Raw genomic sequence first — 13,637 nt, forward strand, 5'->3', positions numbered from 1 at the left:
AGCAGGCAGAAGCCTGAGTTAAGCAACATAATGCTTTGTATGATCCTGTTATTTGTATAATTAACCCTAGAAGACTGTTTCGGGAAGATCTCAGTCAGACGTCAGCGCTACAAAAGAGGGGCGTTTGTCACAATATATATATATATATATATATATATATATATATATATATATATATATATATATATATATATATATATATATATATATATATATATATATATGCAAATATAACTGTATGCTCATCAGCATGTCTTAGGCAGGTCTGCAACCCCGCCTTTCCCCATCATCACCCAGCATACAGCACTTCCACTGCAGCAAGGGATTCTGGGAAATGACATGCAAATGAGCACACAATGTCACTTTTTGCCTCAAAAACCATTTTTAACATGGTTCCCTATAGGCTTAAGCTTGCTGCATGGTCACAGCCAGGGTTAAGGGGCATACCCAGAAAACCACCCACAGACAGCTGTTTCGACCTTGATGGGTCTCATCAGTGTGGGGTTGATTTTAACTGAGTATGCATGCGAGGCTATGGGATAGGCTATACCATAATACTGAGTTAAGTTATGGTGAGTAAAAAAAGTGACAAAAACCCTCCACAGGAAAGCAAATATGCAAATATAACTGTATGCTCATCTGCATGTCTTAGGCAGGTCTGCAACGCCGCCATTCCCCATCATCACCCAGCATACAGCACTTCCATTGCAGCAAGGATTCTGGGAAATGACATGCAAATGAGCACACAGTGTCACTTTTTGCCTCAAAAACCATTTTTAACATGGTTCCCTATAGGCTTAAGCTTGCTGCATGGTCACAGCTTTGAGCACAGCCAGGGTTAAGGTGCATACCCAGAAAACCACCCACAGACAGCTGTTTCGACCTTGATGGGTCTCATCAGTGTGGGGTTGATTTTAAACTGGGTATGCATGAGAGGCTATGGGATAGGCTATACCATAATACTGAGTTAAGTTATGGTGAGTAAAAAAAGTGACAAAAACCCTCCACAGGAAAGCAAATATGCAAATATAACTGTATGCTCATCTGCATGTCTTAGGCAGGTCTGCAACCCCACCTTTCCCCATCACTTAACTCAGTATTATGGTATAGCCTATCCCATAGCCTCTCATGCATACTCAGTTAAAATTAACCCCACACTGATGAGACCCATCAAGGTTGAAACAGCTGTCTGTGGGTGGTTTTCTGGGTATGCACCTTAACCCTGGCTGTGCTCAAAGCTGTGACCATGCAGCAAGCTTAAGCCTATAGGGAACCATGTTAAAAATGTTTTTTTGAGGCAAAAAGTGACACTGTGTGCTCATTTGCATGTCATTTCCCAGAATCCCTTGCTGCAGTGGAAGTGCTGTATGCTGGGTGATGATGGGGAAAGGCGGGGTTGCAGACCTGCATAAGATGCAGATGAGCATACAGTTATATTTGCATATTTGCTTTCCTGTGGAGGGTTTTTGTCACTTTTTTTACTCACCATAACTTAACTCAGTATTATGGTATATATATATATATATATATTGGTTTTTTTTAACCAGATTGGAGTCCAGCACGTTTATTTTTCTACAATACAACACTACCATTTGAAAATCCTTCCTGGTGTGCTATCTCCTATTTTCTCGACTCCAATCTGGTAATACTACTATTATTTCTATCTATGGGATTAGCATCTGGATTTTTCATATAATTGTGTGCTGGTTGCTGCTTTTTATTATATATATACAGTGTTCGACAAATCACCCAAAAATCTACTCGCCCAACCAAAAAATCTACTCGCCACCTAGTCCCGCCCCCGACTCCACCCCTAGTCCCGCCCCCAACTCCGCCCCTAGTCCCGCCCCCAACCCTGCTTTAAAATAAAATATATAAATAAAATACATTTAATAAATTCCTAGTCAGAACAACATTCGTTTTTGACATAAATGTATTTATTGTATTATATTATACTACAATTAGTCGTGTGTGTGTGTGTGTGTGTGTGTGTGTGTGTGTGTGTGTGTGTGTGTGTGTGTGTGTGTGTGTGTGTGTGTGTGTGTGTGTGTGTGTGTGTGTGTGTGTCAATGTCGGATCTAGAAATAAAAGCCAGGTGTGAATGACTAGTTTCCTGAATCCCTTAACCAGTGTCTGGACGTCGGCGCTTCACAGAGAGAGACAGAGAGAGACATACAGACAGACACACACACACAGAGAGCGGCACACCCCCCCCCCCCACACACACACACACAGAGAAAGAGAGACACACAGAGAAAGAGAGAGAATGAGAGACACACACACTGAGAGAATGAGAGACAAAGAGAGAGTGCGACAGAGAGCGAAGAAGAGAGTGCGACAGAGAGGGAGAGGGTGACAGAGAGAGGGAGAGGAAGACAGAGAGAGGGAGAGGGTGACAGAGAGAGGGAGAGGGCGACACAGGGAGAGGGTGACACAGGGAGAGGGTGACACAGGGAGACAGAGAGGGTGGGTCACACAGGGAGAGAGTGACACGGAGAGGGAGGGTGACACAGGGAGAGGGTGAGAGGGAGAGGGTGACACAGGGAGAGGGTGACACAGGGAGAGGGTGACACAGGGAGAGGGAGGGTGACACAGGGAGAGGGAGGGTGACACAGGGAGAGGGAGGGTGACACGGAGAGGGAGAGGGTGGGTGACACAGGGAGAGGGAGGGTGAAAGGGAGAGAGGGAGGGTGACAGGGAGAGAGGGAGGGTGACACAGGGAGAGAGAGGGAGAGGGTGACACAGGGAGAGGGAGAGGGTGACACAGGGAGAGGGAGAGAGGGGGAGGGTGACACAGGGAGAGGGAGAGGGTGACACAGGGAGAGGGATAGGGTGACACAGGGAGAGGGTGACACAGGGAGAGGGAGAGGGTGACACAGGGAGAGGGTGACACAGGGAGAGGGTGAGAGGGAGAGGGTGACACAGGGAGACAGAGAGGGTGGGTCACACAGGGAGAGAGTGACACGGAGAGGGAGGGTGACACAGGGAGAGGGTGAGAGGGAGAGGGTGACACAGGGAGAGAGGGAGAGGGTGACACAGGGAGAGGGTGACACAGGGAGAGGGTGACACAGGGAGAGGGAGGGTGACACAGGGAGAGGGAGGGTGACACAGGGAGAGGGAGGGTGACACGGAGAGGGAGAGGGTGGGTGACACAGGGAGAGGGAGGGTGAAAGGGAGAGAGGGAGGGTGACAGGGAGAGAGGGAGGGTGACACAGGGAGAGAGAGGGAGAGGGTGACACAGGGAGAGGGAGAGGGTGACACAGGGAGAGGGAGAGAGGGGGAGGGTGACACAGGGAGAGGGAGAGGGTGACACAGGGAGAGGGAGAGGGTGACACAGGGAGAGGGTGACACAGGGAGAGGGAGAGGGTGACACAGGGAGAGGGTGACACAGGGAGAGGGTGAGAGGGAGAGGGTGACACAGGGAGGGTGACACAGGGAGAGAGGGAGGGTGACGCAGGGAGAGGGTGACAAAGGGAGAGGGTGGGTGACACAAGGAGAGGCAGGGTGACACAGGGAGAGGGAGGGTGACAGGGAGAGAGAGGGTTACAGGGAGAGGGGGAGGGTGACAGGGAGAGGGGGAGGGTGACAGGGAGAGGGGGTGGGTGACACAGGGAGAGGGAGAGGGTGACACAGGGAGAGGGTGACACAGGGAGAGGGAGAGGGTGACACAGGGAGAGGGTGACACAGGGAGAGGGTGAGAGGGAGAGGGTGACACAGGGAGAGAGGGAGGGTGACACAGGGAGAGGGAGGGTGACACAGGGAGAGGGAGGGTGAAACAGGGAGAGGGAGGGTGACACAGGGAGAGAGGGAGGGTGACACAGGGTGAGAGGGAGGGTGACACAGGGAGAGGGAGGGTGACAAAGGGAGAGGGAGGGTGACACAGGGAGAGGGAGGGTAACACAGGGAGAGGGATGGTGACACAGGGAGAGGGAGGGTGACACAGGGAGAGGGAGGGTGACACGGAGAGGGTGACGCAGGGAGAGGGTGACACAGGGAGAGGGTGGGTGACACAAGGAGAGGGAGGGTGACACAGGGAGAGGGAGGGTGACAGGGAGAGGGAGGGTAACAGGGAGAGGGAGGGTGACCGGGAGAGGGGAAGGGTGACAGGGAGAGGGGGAGGGTGACACAGGGAGAGGGAGAGGGTGACACAGGGAGAGGGTGAAACAGGGAGAGGGGGAGGGTGACACAGGGAGAGGGAGAGGGTGACACAGGGAGAGGGTGACACAGGGAGAGGGTGAGAGGGAGAGGGTGACACAGGGAGAGAGGGAGGGTGACACAGGGAGAGGGAGGGTGACACAGGGAGAGGGAGGGTGACAAAGGGAGAGGGAGGGTGACACGGAGAGGGAGGGTGACACAGGGAGAGAGGGAGGGTGACACAGGGAGAGAGGGAGGGTGACACAGGGAGAGAGGGAGAGTGACGCAGGGAGAGGGAGGGTGACACAGGGAGAGGGAGGGTGACACAGGGAGAGGGAGGGTGACACGGTGAGGGTGACGCAGTGAGAGGGTGACAGGGAGAGGGAGAGGGTGGGTGACACAAGGAGAGGGAGGGTGACACAGGGAGAGGGAGGGTGACAGGGAGAGGGGGAGGGTGACAGGGAGAGGGGGAGGGTGACACAGGGAGAGGGAGAGGGTGACACAGGGAGAGGGAGAGGGTGACAGAGGGAGAGGGTGACACAGGGAGAGGGAGAGGGTGGCACAGGGAGAGGGAGAGAGAGGGAGAGGGTGACACAGGGAGAGGGAGAGGGTGACACAGGGAGAGAGAGAGGGTGACACAGGGAGAGAGAGGGTGACACAGGGAGAGGGAGGGTGACACAGGGAGAGGGAAGGTGACACAGGGAGAGGGAGGGTGACACAGGGAGAGGGAGGGTGACAGAGAGAGGGTGACACAGGGAGAGGGTGACACAGGGAGATGGAGAGAGGGTGACACACTCACAGACACACAGACACCCACTCTCACTCAGACAAAAACACACACACACACACACACACACACACACACACACACACACACACACACACACACACACACACACACACACACACACACACACACACACACTCTGTCACTCACACACACAAACACTCACCCGCATGGCAGGGGGTAGCACATGGCAACGGGGGCCTCTGCATGGCAGGAGGGCCTCTGCAAGGGGCCGCGCCACGCCGACGCCGAATGGAGAAGGGCCGGTAGGGGATTTCCCCTGCTTAGACCGAGAAGGGAGAGGCTCCGGTTAGGGGATTTCCCCTGCCTAGAGCAGGGAGAGGCTCCGGTTAGGGGATTTCCCCTGCTTAGAGCAGGGAGAGGCACATGTGGGGTGAGGGGGAGGGTCACGGAGGCCGGGAGAGATTGGTGTGAGGGGGTGGTGGTGGTGGATGGCCCGATGGGAGGGGGGGGGCGGATGGCACGATGGGAGGGGGGGCGGCGGATGGCCCGATGGGAGGGGGGGGCGGATCGCCCGATGGGAGGGGGGGAGGATGGCCCGATGGGAGGGGGGGGGTGGATGGCCCAATGGGAGGTTGGGGGGTGGATGGCCCAATGGGAGGGGGGGTGGGGCGGATGGCCCGATGGGAGGGGGGGTGGATGGCCCAATGGGAGGCGGTGGTTGATCGCCCAATGCGAGGGGGGGCGGATGGCCCGATGGGAGGGACGGGTGACAGATTGCCCTGCAGGGGCCTGAGGCGTGGAAGGGGCTGGCTGCCGGAAGGGGGAGGAGTGGAAGAGCTGAGGAGGGAAAGTTGCTGAGAGGCAAGGGAGGAGCGAAGGCACTGCTCAGAGAGCCGGAGGCGGGGTATTCTCCCCCAACAACATGAACATGCCTCCGGCTTTTTTTTTTCTCCAGCGCGGGAAAAACAGCAGCGCGAGCGCGGGAAATTTTCAAAATACCCGTGTGCGGCTTGGGCCAATATTTACTCGCCCGGGGGTAAATCCACACGCCCCGGGCGTGTAAATTTATATAATTGTCGAACACTGTATATATATATATTTATATGATGGAAATATTACTCTATGCTCATTTGCATGTCTTAGACAGGTCTGCAACCCCGCCTTTCACCATTATCACCCAACACTTTCACTGCAGCAAGGGATTCTGGGAAATGGCATGCAAATGAGCACACAGCGCCATCTTTTGCATCAAAACCGTACATACACACAATATATATATATAGATATATATATATATATATATATAGATATATATATAGATATATATATATATATATATATATATATATATATATATATATATATATATATATATATATATATATATATATATATATATATATATATATATATATATATGTGTGTGGTAACCAGGGGATCCTGATGACCAAAGAAGACAGCACACTGCAAGGTTGATGTCAAAAAATTGTTCCACAATACACTTTTTTGACATCAACCTTGCAGTGTGCTGTCTTCTTTGGTCATCAGGATCCCCTGGTTACCACACGTCTATATGCTACATATGGGACAAGCATCTGCCTCCTATACCAAACCGTGAGTGCAAATCTCCATATCATGACTATATATATATATATATATATATATATATATATATATATATATATATATATATATCACACACACACACACATGATTAACCAATATACAAATAAATGGTTAAGGATTAACAAAACATGCACAAATAAAAAAAAACACATCTCCAAATCAATACATCACATTGCATCTCCAAATTAAAATATTATCTTGCCACATTAAAATACAACGAAATTGCAAACGAAAATCTCATCTCCCAATAAAACACATCACCTAGCCAAATAAATATCTAACAAATGGTAATCAAAACAAGAAATTTTACAGTGTGTACATGATGCAAATAATCTGTGCATCACATACACTATGCCAAGCAATGATCAAAATAAAAAAAACTATTCCAAACAAGATACAATTCCATCTAAACAAGCATACCATTTAAACAAAGCAAGTAAACAGAAATACATTTCCATCAATTAATCAAATCCCAAATCAAGTACAATCCATTCCAAATTAATTACACAATTAACTATTCAAATCGTAAAACCAAACCATTCTACAAAAAAATTACCATCAGCCAACATATACTGCACCGACACACTTTATTCGAGCAAATACCCGGTATGTACCTGGCAGATACCTGGAATACGCCGCTCCTCACCTCTGACAAGCCCCGTTGTGTTTGCCTTCCCAGCCTGGGTTCATGCCTGGCTGATGGGCGGCTGATCTGTTAAATGATAATGATTAGGATTTAATAGGCTGCAATGCTTCGCGTGTCTACCAGATGGCATAAATTCATGAATTGTAATGCAGTATTTATATATATACTGTGCAGTATTGCAGCCAGCGGGAATAAAATGCTTCAATCCCTGCTTGAAAAATACCTCAATGCACTCGGGCAGAAAACAGTCACAAACCTCAATACACCCGGGTATACCCGAATTCGTGGGACTAGCCGAGCTCGAATAAAGTGTGTCGCCAGTGTAACTACCAAAAATAATCCACTATTAAAAAGCAAGCCCCCCTGAAATAAAGTACAGCAAAGACCACCATAAATTACATCTATCGAAATTCAAATTACATTACACACACATTTGTAAACATAGCAGCAAAATAGATTTTAAATACAGTGGCAGTCGCCTTTATCCTAGTGCGGCCATAGTGGCGCAACTCTTATAACCGCGGGGGTATGTTTTTTTCCCCCGGAATATATTGCGGTATTTTAGCGCTCGTAAAATTAGCATTTTATTAGCGCTGTCTGTAATACTGCAATACCGTCTAAAAACTCAGGGGGGCGTTCGCGAGCTGTTGTCTTCAAAGTCTAATACTTTAGCAGTTCAACCTACAATACGTCAGTACACAGTCTGCATGTGCATGCGCAGTAATTGTAAATTTGCATATTTATACATGCATGTGCAGTGCTGTATGTCTCATTTGAAAATTGTTGAAACGCATAAGCGTGTACTGTAACAGTATCACATTTCGGCATATACAGCGCTCTCCCCTCGCTCGCCCACGCAAACACACAGGATAATTTACTGCACTACAGTATTTCAACTTCTTATCTTATCTACAGTACGGTGCACCTCTCCCACGCCATTCCTTTGAATGTGTGTCTTTCTGGTTTCAATCACATTCCTGCTTGATAGCTGATGATTACTGCGCATACGTCTGTAACTTCACCACTGCTTGCTTGCGAAGTTCAAGAGTGTGACCAAAAAAAAAAATAATAATAATTTTTCTCCTCATTTTTTATTTTTACAGTATTTTCTCCACAAGCCTGCCTAAACCATCTTAATATTCAATCTCTGCGTTTGACTGCACATAGTTGATTTGTGTGCTTTTTATGTATTTGGGGGTGTAGGGATCAAATTATTATGATGACCTGCCTTTTGAAAATATGTAATTTCTTTGAACTACAGTACAACTAATCCTTCATGCAGCTGTACACTGTACCCCCCTCCCCCACGCACACAAGGCTCGCCCAAGGATTTGAACCTCTTATCGACAGACACCTCTCCAGAACCATTCCGTTTCTAAAGCTTGTCATTGTGTTTTTAATCGTCCGTCCCTAGCTGAGCATCAGGAACAAAAATACAAATATACAAATAATCATGAATAATACAAAATACAGTCTTTATTCAGATGAAAATTGAGGGCCGGTGGATAATCATGAATAATGAACATTGATAATAATATTAATTAATAATATATAATATATAATAATATATATATAATAATATAAATTTTTCCGTCTTTATCTTCTTCCTCATTCTGTGTACAATACAGTAGTTCATTGAGAGAGGGGAGGTTTTGTGTACATTATGACTGCAGTTTAGATACACTTAACTGTACAAACAGTTCACAAACTTTACACGATACGCCCCCCCTCCCCCAGTCCATCCTTTTTTTCTGAAAAGACAAGGAAACAAAAAATTAGTGCAGTTATGCGCATACTGTATTATGGCATTGTGTGCTGTATAGTACTGTCAAACTAGTCTATACTGGAACTACTGTATACTGTAACTACTGTTAAATACTTCGCAACCAGATGGCTGGTGCTGCTCTCTCAGGAAAGAAAAAAATTGAGCAGTTAGCTGCATATTATGGCATTGTGTACTGTATAGCTACTCCATATTGGACTACAGTATGCAGTTACTGTAGTACTGTCAAACTAGTCTATACTGGAACTACTGTATACTGTGACTACTGTAAATACTTTGTAACCAGATGGCTAGTGCTGCTCTCTCAGGAAAAAAAAATCTGTGCCATACTTACCTGTATCATACTGTACTTACAATACTACAGTACAGTACTATACCATACTACCTTCCTGATGCTTGCCCCTTACACGCGATCACAATGGCCAACACAGTCGCAATATGGTCAATATATTTATTGCATCGTTCCACGGTGAGTACATCGTTCCAAAAACTCATTATACCTTGCGCCAACTCATCCTTTTTGGAGGGTTTCACAACTTTTCGAATATGGTCCTTAAGCTGATGCCAGACCATTTCGATCGGATTGAAGTCTGGCGATCTGTCATTGGAAAAAAAGGACAATTAGTTAAAGAGATACAGTACACAGTAAAAACAGTGGGAAAAAATGAGACACGGTTACCGCACTTACTTCGCTGGCGTCTTCACCCAGTTGATACCGCGCTCAAGAATATGCGCTGTTGACGCAGTGTGCTTCGGATCGTTGTCCTGGTAGAAACGGTGACTATCTGGGAACTCATGTGTGATGTATTTCACAATCTCAGGCACAATTTGCTCTTGGAAAAAAGGTTTATTCATGATTCCTATAACAAGAAAAGAAAAGTGCTCAAAAAATTGCACACTAGTACAGTACAGTGCATAAGGCAAAAGCGTGTGACATACATTTTACTGTACCTTCAAAGTTGACAATGCATCCTGGTCCACGCCTAGAGATGGCACCCCACATATGCATCTTCACTGGGTGTTTCGGACGCGGCTTCATAGATATGCAACTTTGTGGAATGAAAAGGTGGCAAATCTCTCCAGCGAAACAGTAGACTCGTCAGTGAAGATGCAATCCTGGAAAGTTTCTCCACTGTCGATCCATGCCTGGGCCTGGACCACTCTCCTGATCTTGTTAACATCCCTTATCATAGGATACGCTCTGTAATGACAAGGAATAATTTTATAGGTACAGTACAGTTTCTTAAACTACACTTTAACCTCATGTACTGTCCAGTACTAACCTCACACATCCATATTTCCATCCAATTCTGCGTCTCATCTTCTTTATGCTGGTCTCGGATACAGTGAGATTGTGATTTTGCTGCAGAGTTTATTTGACCCTTAAGGCACTCTTCTCTTCATTCTCTTCACTTATTTTGTTGACCAGAAGAGTTGTCTCCCTACAGTGTACAGAAAAACAGCAATCCGGTAAGTTACAGTGCAGTAGGCCACAATTACAGCACATCATTTACAGTAAAAAATAGTATAAAATTAGATAGATCTACACAATATATAGTTCTATTAATATGCAGCAATATAAACAATAATAGATATACTGTATTATATACTGTAGTTATATAAATATAAAGAAATAACTATAAAATTAGATAGATCTACACAATATATAGTTCTATTAATATGCAACAATATAAACAATAATAGATGTAGAATAAATGCATACTTTTTATTTTTCGGTTTTATTATACAGTATATATAAAAAAAAGTATTGTATACGGTCTGAAAACAACAGCATACTGTTTCAGGTTTTCTATGAAGCTCTCAGTTACAGAATTCTATCCTAATCAATAACAACGGCCACTAAACTGTAGACTCCGGTACGTGTTTTTTTTAAATCAGATTCAGCAATGTGCAGGCATTGTAACACAAAGCGATATTATCCATCGAAATCCCTCCATTTGCTGTTTTCCGCATGAGATGACAAAGTTTTCTTTTCTGAGGATTAAAAAAAAGTAATAGTTTTATTGTAATGGCCAGTCAGTCCCCCAAAGAAGTTCCCACAGTCAGTCCCACCAATAATTTTCTCGGGGGTCGTCTCCTGTTCACATGCGCATGCGCCTACTGTTGATGTGATGACACGCATATACGTTTCAAGAAGGTTCCAATGCGCATGCGCCTAGCGTTCCACCAATTGTTCAGTATCTACAGTAGAAGCTGCTCAGCCAATGATATTGCTTACAGGAGAATCGCTTGACTGTGCATTGAAATTGATATTTCAAAAACAGAATAAAATACGGCAAAATTACTCACCATAGACTTTTTTAATCAGCTGGCGCCGAGCCACTGCCAGTCCCGTATTCTTGATTATACACGTCGTTGACAGGTGACAGCGGGACTACTACACCTGTAGTCAGCTGATGAGGCTGCAAATCGCTAAGGTACATGCAAGCTTGCTGGAATCTGTACGCGAAATCGGCTCAGGCTGCAGGTATCCGGGCAGGGACAGACAGCAAGGGTTGTCGGTCACCAGGTTTTCACTGACGGATGGACCGTTATTGGAAGCCGGTGCTGGTGCTTGCGCATTGCTTTCCTGCGACTGACGTTTCTTAGTTGGTTTTAACATGACCTTTCACCTTTTGAAGTCTCCATGATCATAGATATGATCGGAAAACCCGGTGATACACACCAATACCCTCCAATAACATCGGGGTAATACGAAAAAAACATGGATCGATACATAAAGAAAAACAATACAGACCAGCGCCTTAAAGTCCCAATGTGAGATAAAAGTTCAATGGATGATTTGAAATGTCCAATGGGTGTTTATCTGATCCAGTGGACAGCAGGTGCCTCAACAGCAGGATGATTTATACATGCAGGGGAGACAAGAGAAAGATCATAGTGTAATACTGTGAGGTTAATACAAAAAACACATAGACATAGACAAACATACACAGATAACACTGAACAATAGGCTGACTAATAGAAGGAGGAATATTTAATGAACAATAAAAATGCAGGTTACTGGTGATGAGCAGGATTAGGATCCGGTGTTTTAAAACCGGAATCCTACTTACAGCAAGTCCCTAGAACACGAGCAGATAAGAGGGTATAGGTGTCCGGCGGGTAGTGTTGGTAGACACGCGCCGCGTGTAGGTGCCTGGGGGAGCTCTCTCAGCCGCGGCCGATGATGGCGATGCTTCCCCTCACTCCACGTGACTCTCCTTCACTGGCGTCCGGAAGTGCGTCACAGCAGGCGGGACTACACACCCGGTACTTCTGCCGATAATGCAGCTTGTATGCTGCGGCTCCAGGGGCTGCTGAAAAGGTCTGCTCCTCTGCCAAGTGATACTGCTAAATGATTCGGGCCCAACGCGTTTCGTGCGCATGCGCACTTCTTCAGGGGAACCTGATCCCCTGAAGAAGTGCGCATGCGCACGAAACGCGTTGGGCCAGAATCATTTAGCAGTATCACTTGGCAGAGGAGCAGACCTTTTCAGCAGCCCCTGGAGCCGCAGCATACAAGCTGCATTATCGGCAGAAGTACCGGGTGTGTAGTCCCGCCTGCTGTGACGCACTTCCGGACGCCAGTGAAGGAGAGTCACGTGGAGTGAGGGGAAGCATCGCCATCATCGGCCGCGGCTGAGAGAGCTCCCCCAGGCACCTACACGCGGCGCGTGTCTACCAACACTACCCGCCGGACACCTATACCCTCTTATCTGCTCGTGTTCTAGGGACTTGCTGTAAGTAGGATTCCGGTTTTAAAACACCGGATCCTAATCCTGCTCATCACCAGTAACCTGCATTTTTATTGTTCATTAAATATTCCTCCTTCTATTAGTCAGCCTATTGTTCAGTGTTATCTGTGTATGTTTGTCTATGTCTATGTGTTTTTTGTATTAACCTCACAGTATTACACTATGATCTTTCTCTTGTCTCCCCTGCATGTATAAATCATCCTGCTGTTGAAGCACCTGCTGTCCACTGGATCAGATAAACACCCATTGGACATTTCAAATCATCCATTGAACTTTTATCTCACATTGGGACTTTAAGGCGCTGGTCTGTATTGTTTTTCTTTTTGTTCATCACTAACTGTGTTCGGGTTAGTAGTTCCTGGCAGCCTTATTTATTGTAATCTTCACCACGATTTTGTCTTATTTATATTGTAATTCTACACATTGCATTTATTGTTTAGCGCTAATCACACCACTCTTTCTTCTAGTATGGATCGATACATAACTTTTTCCTTATTGCACGCTTCCACACATGAGCATCTGGTGAAATTTGTAAAAGTCATAGGGCCTCATTCAGAAAGCGTTCATAAGCCACTTATCAAGCACTTATCACCCAAAATGCCTACTGATATTCAGTAAGCAGTGATAAGTCGGTGATAAAAGACTGAATTGCTAAAAAAAAATTGGTCATAAAAAAAATCACAAGCCACTTATCACCACTTTTCGGCATGTTCATAAACTCGTGCAATTCTAGTAGCAGTGATTTGGCTATGAACGCCTATCACCGCTCTAGAATGGTGATTTTATCACAAAATTCTCTCAATACAAAAAGTTGGCTTAAAGGTGTTGGAAACCTGCAGAAAAGCGGTGAGATGGGACTTAGAAAAAAAATGCATTTTTCCTGCATAGGATTGATGCCGGGAATCTCTGGAGCTGATATCCATTAATATTAGCACCAGA

Source organism: Ascaphus truei, chromosome 5, assembly GCF_040206685.1.
Source record: "Ascaphus truei isolate aAscTru1 chromosome 5, aAscTru1.hap1, whole genome shotgun sequence".
Taxonomy (NCBI): domain Eukaryota; kingdom Metazoa; phylum Chordata; class Amphibia; order Anura; family Ascaphidae; genus Ascaphus; species Ascaphus truei.